This window comes from Pteropus alecto, unplaced genomic scaffold (assembly GCF_000325575.1).
Source record: "Pteropus alecto unplaced genomic scaffold, ASM32557v1 scaffold42, whole genome shotgun sequence".
Classification (NCBI taxonomy): Eukaryota; Metazoa; Chordata; class Mammalia; order Chiroptera; family Pteropodidae; genus Pteropus; species Pteropus alecto.
Window position 1 is genome coordinate 14640468 of NW_006434825.1, and position 13590 is coordinate 14654057.

Genomic DNA, 13590 nt, shown 5'->3' on the forward strand with positions numbered 1-13590 from the left:
TAGATCTGCTACATCTCCCAGTCTTGGCCTTTACAGTAGACGCCCTGTGGGGCTCAGTGGCATAGACTCCCTGATCACCTTAGCAAGGTGCTCCAGGAATGTCCCTTTTGTGTGTTGTGTGTGCCTTCTTGTTGTAGTTGAGCCTTGATTGCATGGTATAGTGTCATGTCAATGGGTACAGTTGACCCTCAAGCTTACTGGTCATGAGAATTAGCCATGACTACAGCATATGAACTGCTGTGTGGGATTTGCCCTAGTGGGGCTCTGATGACTGCCAAGACGACCCTTGGTTGTGCGATTTGTGGAGCTAATAAGGTGGTGCTCTGTTGTGGTCTGAAGCTGGCCACCATGTGTCTTAGTTCTGGGGCCTCTTGGGAGGGGCTTTGGTGCAGGCCAAGTTCAGCTTCTGCCTGTGGCAGGCCCAAGGCCACCTAGTAGGAGCTACCGGCAGTTGGTAGCTGCCTGTACTGGGCCTGGAGGTGCATGGGAGAGGCCTCGTTGCAAACCTCCACTGACTGTCACTGGTACCCGGGCTGGGGCTGCTCAGAAAGAGGCACCAGCCATGCTGAGGCCAGCTGCCAGCTGCCTGGGGTCTGTGGACCTTTAAGAGTTATTAGGAAAGTCTGCAGCACAAGCTGAGTCTAGCTGCCTATAAGTCACAGCCACTGAAAAAGCTCAGGCAGTTCATGAGTTAAGTGGGTCAGGGTCTCAGGGAGTCACCAGAATGGGACAAGTGGGTTTCACTAAGTTAGTGCAGATTCAGATTTGGCATCTACCCACACCTGTAGGCCATGCTGGGGGAGGGCTTAACACGGGAACAATGGCAGCTGTCCCTCCAGCCCTCACCCTGAAACCACACAATTTAAGTAAATCTGTGGTACCTTTTGAACTGCTGCCCTTTTGCTGGAGCTTGGGATGAGTGTTTATGAACAAGCGAGTCTCTGCATGGGTTCTTTAGCAGGACACCTGGGTTTCCAGCAGCCTTCTGTCTTACCTGATAGAATCCGTGCTGATTTTCACAGCCCGACGTGGGAGATCCTCTTCCTAGCACTGGTGCTCTGGGTTGGGGAGGCCAGTGTGGTGCTGGGACCTCTTGCTCCTTAGCAGGGACCTCTGCAGCCTAAATATTCCTTCTGATTCTCAACCGCCGTAGGTGGGTGTGGGAATAGCCCATTTAGCATCTCCGCCCCTCCTACATGTTTCAGTGTGGCTTCTTCTTTATATCCTTAGTTATAGGACTTCTGTTTAGCTAGTCTTAATATGGTTCTACAGATTGATTGCTCTACAATTTAGTTGTGATTTTGATGTGGTCATGGGAGGAGGTGAGCAGTGTTTTCCTACTCCACCATCTTGACCAGAACTCTCATGAAGTCTTATTCATTTATTTTTTCTTTGTTACCTGTGCCTTTGGAGTCATATCTAATTAATCATTGCCAAATCCAACATCATGAAGCTTTTATGCATATGCATGAAATATCAGAATTACTATACCTACTTATTTCCATTTGCCTTAAATATTTTTCTATTTTTTCTATTTTTACTTTTTAAGTTACTTATTTTAGATGAGTTTCTGTAATGCATTTGGAATTGAGCTGATATCTAGCTGAGTTTCATTCTTCTGATACATTTCTGGTTTACCACTAGCAGTGTCCAAACTTCAGTTTTTCCCCCCTATTCTATGATATTGCTAACAGCTCTACTTAGCTTCTTAGCCTCCAAACTAAGGATTGGCAAATGGCTTAAGAAAACCCACATTGAAAGTTGAGCTTACTTCTCTAAATTTCTCTTTTGTACTTCTTTGGTGCTTTTGGTATCTCATGTGTGCATACAGTCATTTTCCATAGTTTACTAGTTTTTCTAGTTATTTTTATTGGCATGGTTAGCCTCTTCTGAGATAATCTGCCATAGTCTCTCCACTGAGTTTTTAAATGTCAATTACTGTATATTTAATTTATATGAATATAAATATAAATATATTAAATATTTACATATTTAATATATATTAACAAAAAACAAATATTTCAAACACTCTAGGTCATTTTTAATTTTCTGTTTTGCTAAGATATAGTTACACTTTAAAAATTATTTTAAATATATTAAACATGGTTATTATATAATCTGTGTTTGATAATTCCAAGAAATGAAATCCTTATAGATTTGTTTTTGCTGGTTCTCTTTCATTGTGCTTTATTTACTTATGTTTTTAATAGTTTGTTCCACTAGATAACATTTGTGTTTGCTGTAATCTGGCTTCAGGTGCACTACTTGTGCGCCACTTTATTTATTTATTTTTGATGCATTCAAGTGATGTGAATTTGGCACATATATTTACTTGAGTGCTAGGTTGTAGTTACAATTTCCTGTAGTTTTATGTTTTTCCCTGCTTTGCTCAGTGTCAAGACAACTTTCTTTGCAGTCCCTAAAGCCGGGGCTCCTGGATCACCTTTACATTGAGGGGTAACCCTTTGAGTTCCCATGAGAGAGTCTACTATTACACTCCTAGGTGGTGTTTTTGTTTGTTTTCTATCCTTTATTCCAAACAGGATCTGTAAGTTTAAACTTTGGTCAAAATGGATGACCAAATATTCTCAGGGTAAAAGCAGATTTAGCACTCTGTTTACCATCTTTGGAGTTCTCTTTCACTTAGATTTTAGATTAATAATTTCTTACTATTTTTGTCTTCTGGAATGCTTTTAAGAAGGTAATTTTGTACATTACCTTTTTTTTTGTTTGTTTGTTTGTTTTCAATGATAGAGTTGGTGTAAATACCCTGGGTCTCTCCATTGCCTGAAACAGAATTTTCTGTTTGATCATAAAATTTGGAAAGGCTTCATAGGACCTTTCTTTTTCTGTTACCGTTTTCTTCCCACTACAAACCCACATACCCATACCCATACCCATACCCACACCCACATACTCACACCTTTAAAAGGAGACATATTCTTCTACTTTTTAAACTTTGCTTTTAGGAAAAAGGTTTGAAATGCATCTACTATTGTCTGTAAAGCTGAGTTTAATTATTATTGGTAACATAGTCATTATTATTGAATTGTAATTATTGCAAGAATTATAATTGTAATAAGGATTGTATTTATCATTAACATTCTTTAGACTATGAAACTTAAATAGTTTTCAGAAGGTAGAGATTTAGACTATAATCAATATAACTGGATACTTCTATAATTATAAGAGTTTACTTCTACTTAAGTCACACTTACTTTAATAGTGAAAAATAAGTAAAAGCTTAATATTAAAAGCAAGAATAGTCCTCCTTTTAAGTTTTTGTCTCACTCTTTACCTCTCCATTTCCTGAGTGGCTAGAAATTTGCTAACTTGATGTAAGTTTTTCAGGAATCTATACACATGTGATTAAGTTTTCTAAATACTTTCAGAATTTATTTTATCTTCCTTAAAGCATGAATAACCCAAAGACAAGAACTTGTTTTAAGATGATTTTAAATAGTTTCCTTTTATGAAAGATTACCTAATCAGTATTAGTTGATGAAGAGAGCTATTTTATGGTAGAGTAATACATAACTTTAATGTTCTTTTAGTGTTTGGCTTTGTAAATAAATATGAAAAGTGATCGTCTCATAACATTTTTTAAAAATTCACTTTCTTCTTTCCCCAGAAATAGCAAAGTAAATAAAACCACCATTCTTTTCTAATCTTCATGAATAATTTCTCACCGGCCCTGGGTGAGAGGCTGTTTTCAAGGCCATCCTATGATATAACAAAGATAAAGTTAAGACCTGGTAGTTTAAGCCTCTCTGAAAGCATGTCTAAATTACAGAAGTGAAGAGAACTTATACTTAATCTTGGGTAATTTCAGTTGTGGAATTTAAAATGAAGCAGCTAGGGGGAAAAAGTTTACTTATTAGAAGCATAAAACCTACTGACTGTATCTTGGCCAGTGTTCCCTTTTTTCCAGTAAGCTGTCTGCTTTACAGAGGTGTATAACCCTAATGGCTTGTTGTATGCCATTAAAAGGTATTGTACACTCATAAAAGAATGACATTTTGATCAATGCTGTTAAAAGAATTACTGTCTTGACACAGAAAAGCTTTCCTGCTGCAAGTTTAAAAATATGCCTTTAAAAGCTTTTTATTGAATACCTTTGCATCCCTGAGAAATATGCCATTTTGGCATGAGGTTACTCTGAAGTATTCCACATTATAACTTAAATGCAAAACCTATTTACCTTTAGAAGTAACAGAGCCAAACAGGTATTTCCCTACCAAATGGAGCTTAAAGACATGGTAGCATCTTAAACCACCATACCTGAACTAAAAATAGAGTTTTTGTAAAGAGAAAGCTAGTAACTAAATTATCACTTTTTATTTTGTGAGGTATTGATTTTTTTTTCATGCTCTTTTGTTTAAACTTTGTGGTTTTAATTTCCCTTTGGATTTAGGAATCATGCCTTTCCACCTAATTCAGAGATAGATCTTTTCTAATCACCTGGGTATTGGTTCTCTTAAATGGTGATATGTTGGATGTCGTTTTCTACTGTTCTTCTTCTTTTATTATCTTTTTGATTAGGAGTTTCTGAAAACCATGTCATAATAGATAGTCTTCCAAAGCTGTCAGTTTCTTCTGTATACACTGGTCTTTTACAGATTTTTTAATGTATCATTGCTATAATTTTAGCTTTATTTCAGACTTTAAGCCTTCTGCTATCACCTAACTTCTGACCTTATACCGTATTTTTCTGACTTGTAAACTGAGCATTTTGAAGTTCAATACTCTAAAAACCACAATTTTCTTAAATATGTTACTACACAATGGTTATTTACTTGATGGGTTTTAGAATTTGTACTTTTTGAATTTAACCTTTAAATCTAAAGCAATCTAATGAACTTTTCACACATTTCAGGGTATAGGCATATTTTAGGATATATAAGATTGATTTTTATATAGCCTGTTGGCTAAATATCTGTTTTACTTGCAAAAGTAGGTGTTTTGGTGGTGGTGGTGGTGGTGGTGGTGGTGGTGGTGGTTTTTATTATTCACTACCCATTAAGTGCCAGGTGATTTATATATAGCAGTGATAACACTAAAACTCGTTACAGTTATCATGTGCCATGTTCTGTGCTAAAGTACTTCCCATGGCTCAAAAAAGTGTGACCCCCAATTGTTGTGTCATTCTAACCCTATTTATATCTTATTTATTTGTTCTAGGTGGTATTAACTTCATTTTTAAAACGAGGAACCTGAAGCTCAGACAGAGTAAGTACTTTGACCACTGACACAGAGTGAAGGAGTGACAGAGCTGGCATCTGAAACAGGCTGTTTGACTTCAAAGTATATTTTCTGCTATATCATACTCGTTCTTTTTCCTTCATCCTTCTCATCACACCTCCTTTTAATAATTTGTGTGTATTCAAAGATGATTTTTATTAGAAATTTTGGAATAGGGATTTATTTCATGATTTCTACTCATGATTTGGAGAGAAGCATATTGAAAATATAATTAGAGTAGGTATCAGGAAATCTGAATTTCTGTACTATCTCTGATTCTAGCCATGTGACATTGGACACATCATCTTTTTGGGGGTCTTATTTATAAAATGAGGGCATTGGACTAGGTGAAAAAAACTTTAAAATCTGACTTAACTATTTTGATTTAATGTTTACACTTGTTCATTTTAGCACCGATAAAACTTAATCACCTGTATTTTAGCCCATTAAATATTATATTTTTATTTAAGTTGGGGGCAAGGAGCTCTGATTTTTATTTTTTACTTGCATTATTACATCTGATGTTGAAATTCAATAATTGTAAGAAATTCCTTATAAAGAAGGAATTAATTTTATTATAAGGATACTCTTTCTTTTAAACTATTCAAAATTCTCTTAGTTTTTACAGTGAGAAAGAATAATTCTGGGAACCTAAATATTATAAAAGGAAATAAATTATTTTTAATAGAAAATATTTCCACCAAAGAGGATTGGAATAGATTATTGCCACCTTCAAGTACTTGCAAGTTCTTTGTCGTACAATAATACTATTAGTAATTATAATAAGTAATATTTATTGAGAATTAATTTTATGCTACCGTATTGTACTAAGCATTTTATATACATTATATCTTTTAACACTCGTGAAAACCTTATGAGGTAAATACTATTGTTATTCCCGTTTTACATACTAGGTAATAGCAAATTTTGAGGTTAAGCAATTTCTCCTAAGGTTATATTGCTGGTAAATGCTAAGATTCAAACCTATAGAGATTTTCTTCACATTTACAAAATGGAGTAATCGTAAGAGGTTACCGATAATACATATCAATATTAATATGTTTTAAACACTAATCTTTTTAAGAAAGAGTGGATCTGGATGACTTGTGATGAATGGGAGTTTCCAAGTTCTCAGTTTTGATCACTGCCAATTACATATTTTATTAATGTAGTCTTACAACAAGTAATAGCTATTGGATAATTTTATAACATTACTTATTTTCTGAAGTTAAAAAACTTATTGTAAATTTTAGAAAAACATTCTTTGGAGTTTGGGATGTGAATGGGTGAGTGTGTGTGTGTGTGTGTGTGTGCAAATACGCATGCACGTGCATGAATTGGTAGCTGTAGAACTGAGTAACCAACCATTCCAGTTCATCTAGACTTGGGTTTTTAGATTAGGGAACTTTCAGTGCTAAAACTAGGAACTTTGATAAAAAGTCAGGGCAAGTCTGTATGTATATGTGTGTGTGTGTGTGTGTGTGTGTGCGTGCACGCGCGTGCGTGTGCATGTGTGTGTGTAAAGAAATAGTAGTAGTTGGGCTACAGGGAATTCAGATCTTAAAGAGCATAAAACAGCTCTGAATTCAGAGCCTAGACTGATATTTATTTGTTTTATTAGCAGAAAGCTCAGTCTCCTGTGTTTTCCCTGTTTCAGATAACCTTTTCTTGTCATCTAAGAAATTAATTTCTTTGTTGGAATCATTGCAAGTAAACTTGATAGCAGGAGTGCTGTTATTGAGGCAACTTACACAGTGATTTGCTAAGTACAGCCTCTTCATAAAAGGTGAAGCAGAAGTCGATTTATCGATCACCACCAGGATTTCAGGAACTTGTTGAACTACCTGATTTTTTCTCCTTCTCAGAAAGCCCACTATTTTTATTTCTCTTTATACCTTAGCATTTAGTGGGGATTTTTTTGTTTGTTTGGTTTTGGAAACACTTTTTACATGTATTTCTACATCATGTAAACATTTTTTTGTGTGTATTTGCTTTTTTCTAGAGTAGAGTTAGATCTGTCTAAAAAACTATTATTGGGTTAAGCCTTATGCAGTTGCCAAGATTTGATCTGTTTTTGACCAATAGCAATGGAAATTTCATACGGTTTAACGAATAGTTAATTTAACTTTTAGTTTTTGGATATATTAGGCTACAACTTAAATTTAAGTGGATTATTTCATCAAAATCCTGGTTAATGTTAGAGAGGAACTGACATGAACTTTGGGCTGATTACTTTATGCTGCCAGTTACTAAAAATACATTTTAAAAGGTATAAATCATGTGGAAAAACTGAGCATTGCACAGCCATTAATATTAGACGAGCATTTAAAAATTTATTTTAACCAAAGGTTAAGACTAAATTTAATCATTTTTATTTCTTAGAATTTTGACCCATTATATTAATTTTAAGCTATAGTGGGTTATATAAATGTTCCTTTTGGAAGAAAAGTGTTCTTTTCATGAAATCAGATTTTTAAATTGTTGCTGTATTATTAACAGAAACAAGTACTGACCAATAAAATTACTTTCTGTGCATATTAAACAGTTCATCTGAGTTCGGGTTTGCCGCCTTGGATAATTCATGTTCCTGGAACAAACATAGAGAGTAAATATGAATTTTTTTGAAGAAATATAGCTAATTACTACTTTTTGTCTTAGCTTCATATAGTATTAAAATTTTCAGATTCTTGTGGTATGTATAAAATCGCACATGTGACTTTTTGGTATCAAAACCATATTTTTTTGTCTCATCTCTTTAATTCCACATTTGTATAACATTTACCTCATAAACGGGAAGGACTCCCTTTATGGTTCCTAATTGTGGCTGCAGTAGACTAAATTCATGTCGAGCAATGATTTCATGTTATAAAAATAATAAGCTAATATATAATTTTAAGTAATTAACTATAGCATTAAGACTATTGAATCTCTTACATGCTAAAAATGACCTGGGAGATAGATATATATTTTAACAGTCTTTTGAAAAATTGAAATTCAGATCTCATTCCTTTTCCCATTATGATCTCTCTTAAATACTTTTGGCAGTGTCTTAGTACATCTCTTCATATGCCTCTGTGATTAATTTCAAATATTTTGAGCGCCGTCAATGATTTAAGTATTGTACTCAATTTAACGTATTTTTTCACAAACTACTTTGTGACTATTAAAGAGTAATATATATGAGCTGTAGTTTGGTAGGTCTTTCAGGAATAAAACATCATGATTATGAGGACTATTTAAAAAAAATCTTTAGGAATAATTCTCGTTGTTATAAACTATGAGATAATAGACCTAATTATAATATAACATGTTCCATTGCTCTAAGATGTCTAACTTGAGTCTATCCTTAAATAGTTTAGCTTGAAAAAGTAAGTGTGAAGCTGGGACGATCCTGATCAAATGGGAATTTAATACTACATGTAGCTTTCTCAGAGACTAAGTTCATGCAGCAGTTGACTAGAGGACATGATGTTTCTTTGATCAAAAATCTTCATTGATCACAAAGATTGACGTATTGTAAGTGTACAACTCAATGGGTTTTTGTAACCTGATGACACCTATGTAGCTAGCACCTTGATCAAGAAATAGAATATAAGTTATACCCTGGAATCCCTCTTAGTGCTAATGTACAAACCGAATATCGAGCTCCATGTACTCAGCTAAATTTTAGTTGAGTATTAAGTAGTAATCTAGATTTAAAAACTCTCTGAAGAGCAAGGCTACTTAATATTTGTACAAAAATCCAGATAGCTATATTTTCATCTTTGACCTACCAGTTGTGGCCTACTAATATTCAACTTAAGTCTGCAGAATTTTAAATGTCTAGAGTTTCCTTAGTTGTCTTTGTGATTGCTGAATAAGCACTTAGACAATTTTTAAGTTTGATCCTGATTTATTTGATTAACTACATTGCTTGGACAGTGACTGACATTCAAAGCTGATGATTGGCCCCTTAGATTTCTCTGCTTTGAGGTGCTGAAATTACAAAAACTCATATGCAGCAATTTTGCTATTCAGACTGACAATTCTGTCAGGTCAAATAGTATGATTACTATGCTTGCTGCAAGTGCGTTGTTATTGCTAGTCCCCCTCTCCCCCCGCCCCCCCGCCCTTGAAATCTAGGTGGAAGCTCTGGTTTCTGAAGGTGAAAAGCTAGAACATCAATCTACTGTCTCCACTTGGCTTTAGTTTCTCTGTTGAGTCCTTCCATGTATGCTGAGCTGTTCCAGTCACAGCCCCAAAATCAGTGTTTTTCACCAATGTTTTGTGAAAGAAAGATCTGTCCTCTTTGGCGAGATTGAAATGAGTAATGGTCTGTCGACACTATTGGCAAGTGGCTTTCATGGTCCATGGCAGATCTAATGAGCTACAGCAGCCTGGTTGGAAAATTCAGCTTTTGAGTGTCTAAGGGATCCCTGGAATGGACTTTAGTTTCTGTATGCATTAAAACAGCAATAACAACAACAACAATACAATCTTGACAAACTTATAAATGTCTTTTAAATTGCCTTGTAAGCTATTTTGTAACAATATTCAAAGGTTTCCAGTTTCAACTACAATACATACTTTTTTGCAGAACCTGAAACAATGAGTAATATAAACTATTTGACAATGGTAGTTTTGCATCAGGAACTGAATTGATAGTACGTTTGTTCTATAAGATCAGTTATTCATTCATATTTTAGAGCAAGGAAATTATGTAATTTGCACCCTACAGTGTGGACTGTATATATTGATTTTCTCTCTTCGACCTCCACATTCTTTCTGCCTGTACAACTAGATATACCCCGATATGGGAATCAATGGTATTGAATGGAAGCATATGAAAGTGTGATAGGCTTGTGGTTCAATGGATAACCCAATATATATAAGCACAGTTATACCCAAGGATTAGGGTTGCAACCTTAGTTATTTCTGTTATTCTGAGAATGGAGAGTGGTCTGTCATATAGAAAAGTAACTAAACCATTTTGTCTAAGCTCATATGAAGGGAGTGTTTCATTTCAAGATTGAAGGAACCTCTGTTTATGTGCTGAGATAATGGTGTTTTATTAACTTACCTAAACTGCTTTAATGTATCAGTTTCAGGAAAATGTTTCTTTCAAATGATTTGATCACTTATTCAAAGGTGATGTTAGAGGCTATTTAGTTGATTATTTTCATATCATCTACAAGAAAGCTTCAGAGAAAACTTTGCCAGACCTTCTAATTTGTAAGTATAACTACCTAGTGACCTCTGACAGCCAGTTTTTACTTTGCTGTAGTGTTTGGATAAAAAGAGATATTATTCCTCCTGAGAAAGAGGATGCAGGTAAAAAGAAGTGCAGAGAAGTCATTTAATAACATTGTACAGATCAATGGAGTCACTTATTGGGCATTGTAATAGTTATAACTATAAAATAGAGTAAATGGAATTTGTCTACTAAAGTGTGAACTTCCCACATTTACAAGTAGAGACCAAAAATTCTTTGAATTTAACATGAGAATCTTGATACAAAAAGGCATGTCTCTCATACAAGCTGTTGTAGCACATGAAATGATTTAGGGCCTATAGACAATAACACACAATATAGAATAAAACAGGAGCACCTAAAACAGGATCAGGATGGGAATGGTTCTCTTATTCATACTTTATTCTTTAGTAAAGAGCACTGAAAGTTATCAGATCACCATAATCAATTTTAGAACATTATTTATTGTCCCAAAAGGAAACCCACACTCATTAGCAGTCATTCCCTATTCATCTCCCCCAATACCCCAAGCCCTAGGCAACCACTGATTTATATGATCTAAGTTTTAAAAGTTGTTGGTTTGAAATTCCCTGCTGCCTTCCAAGGACATTCTACTTCAAACCATTTGATTGATTATACAAGTACAATAAAAAAACTGTGACTATTCTCTTTGTTAATACAAGTCTTGTAAATCGAAGAGTGACATATAACTGCATTCTTAGATATATCTAATTATACATAGCTTCTAAAACATGAGCCTTTTTCAAAAGGTTTTTACCATAAATATAGACCTGTTAAATATACCCATCCCCTGCACTCCCCTTGCCCCTGACTCTGATCCTTAACTTAAAGATTCAGAATATTGATCCTGTCTGAGTCCCAGAGTTTTTGGACTAAGAGATTCTGACTCATTCTGACAGCACTCACAAGGAAACAAATTATTCAATATAATGTAAAACGTACTTGTCCAGGGAATTGGGCACTGTATTTTCTGAACAGCACATTCTTTTTCTATAATTAACCTATAGGACAAGCCAAAATATTATCAGTAAGTCGCTGTATATTTGGAACCAGAACAAGCATGCTAGTTCCATAGTTCAAACATTGAGTGGCACCATTCTCTTACAATCAGACTGAAGTAGGCAGAATAATGCCCTCCCTCAATGTTTATGTCCTAATCCCCAACACCTGTTACCTTACATAGCAAAAGGGACTTTGCAGATGTGATTAAGGTAAAGTCATTAAGATGGGGACATTATGGTGGATTATATAGGTGTCCAATCTAATTGCATGTTTCTTTATGGTTGGAGAACTTTTTAGTGGTGAAAGGAGATAGGATTATGAAAGAATGAGAGAGACAGCAGTTTAGGAAGGACTCAACCCATCATTGCTGGCTTTGAAGATCATGGCAGGGGCCCATGAACCAAGGAATGCTGGAAAAGGAGAAGAAATATATTATTCTCTAGAGCCTTCAGAAAGGAATACAGCCCTGCTGACACCCTGATCTTAGACCAGTGAGACTCACGTTAGACTTCTAACCTGTAAAACTGTATGATAATAAGTTTCTGTTGTTTTAAGACATTAGATTTGTAGCAATTGGTTATGGCAGCAGTAGAAAACCAATATACAGACCTCTAGATTTCTTACTATATGTATCTCGTAGGTGAGCCTTGGCCAAGCACACCTTCTCCTAGAACAGTGCATGGTTTTGTTGTGTTTGCCTCAGTGGCTCTTCTTTCTCTATATCTCCGATGCCTTCCTCAAAGCCCTTTCTTGAATGACTTATCTATTAAAACACATTTAATAAGAACATAGTCTTGAGTGTTAGATGGGCTGGGCTGAATTCTGGCTTTTCCATTTTACCAGCTGGGTAAACCTTAGACAGGTGACTTAGTAATCTAAGCATTGGTTTTCATAAACAAAGTGGGAATGATAATGCCTACCCTTTGGGGATGTTGGGAGGATAAAATAAGGTAATGTATGTAAAATGTCACAAAGCTTGATATATAGTGAATCCCTAATAAATGATAGGAGTTTGCCAATACCATGCATTCTAACACTTGCTAAGATATAAATATGTTAAGAAATATTGGTACAACTATTGTATTAGGTAACTATTCCACAAAATTCTCTTCATAGCCCTGTGGCTCCCAATATTGAGCCTTTAAACCAAAAGGCTTACTTTTGGAAACTTTAATGGGTAAGTTAAAACTACCTTTGGTTTATAGTGTAATATGTAACACCTTTTAATATTTCCTTTCTTCTAAAAGCAATGTGAAATAGAATGCACTAAGGAAAACCTGGAATTCTATTTCTACTATGAAAAAAAATTCCTAATGACTGGAATTATTTCTTCAATTTTTAAAATCCCTAATGTCTGGCAAATGGCTGACACATAATAGGCAGCAGTAAATGTTTATTAAATTGAAATAAATTGAGTCTAAGCAGCAGTTATTCTTTCACAACCTGTTTTGAATTCATCCCTTTCATTTCTACCCTAATTTAAGCCTTGCCCATTACAGTAGTTTTTTAACTGTTTTTTGCTACTTGTTTTTTACCTATTTAACTGATCTTCCACGGGACCACCAAACTGGTTAATGACTGTTGTACATTATATCCTCTCTTATTTTGTTTTTATTTTCATCCCATTGCATATTGCCTAATAACCATAATTTTAACCCATTGTTTCCCAATGTTTAATGGCATGGTGCACTTAGAAAATGATGATATTTGTGTAGTACAGTGAGGTAGTAAGCAAGCCATCTTATGACTGGAGGTTTTGGACTCCAAGGCCTGACGATATCACCATCTCAGTATACCTGTCACCCAGTTTGGGTGCACCAGTGTGCATTGGCGTACTAATTGGGAAGCTCAGCTTAATCTATCCAGTATTTGAGACTGGTTGCAATTGGAATTTATTCATTCTTTTACATAGATTTTTTAAAATTAAGTTTATTGTGACATTGGTTAATAAAATTATGTTGTTTCAAGTATACAGTTCAATAATACATCATATGTATATTGTAGTGTGTGTTCACCACCCAAAGTCAAATTTCCTTCTGTCACCATATATTTGACCCCTTTTACCCTTATCTACTTCCTCCCCACCCCTCTTTCCC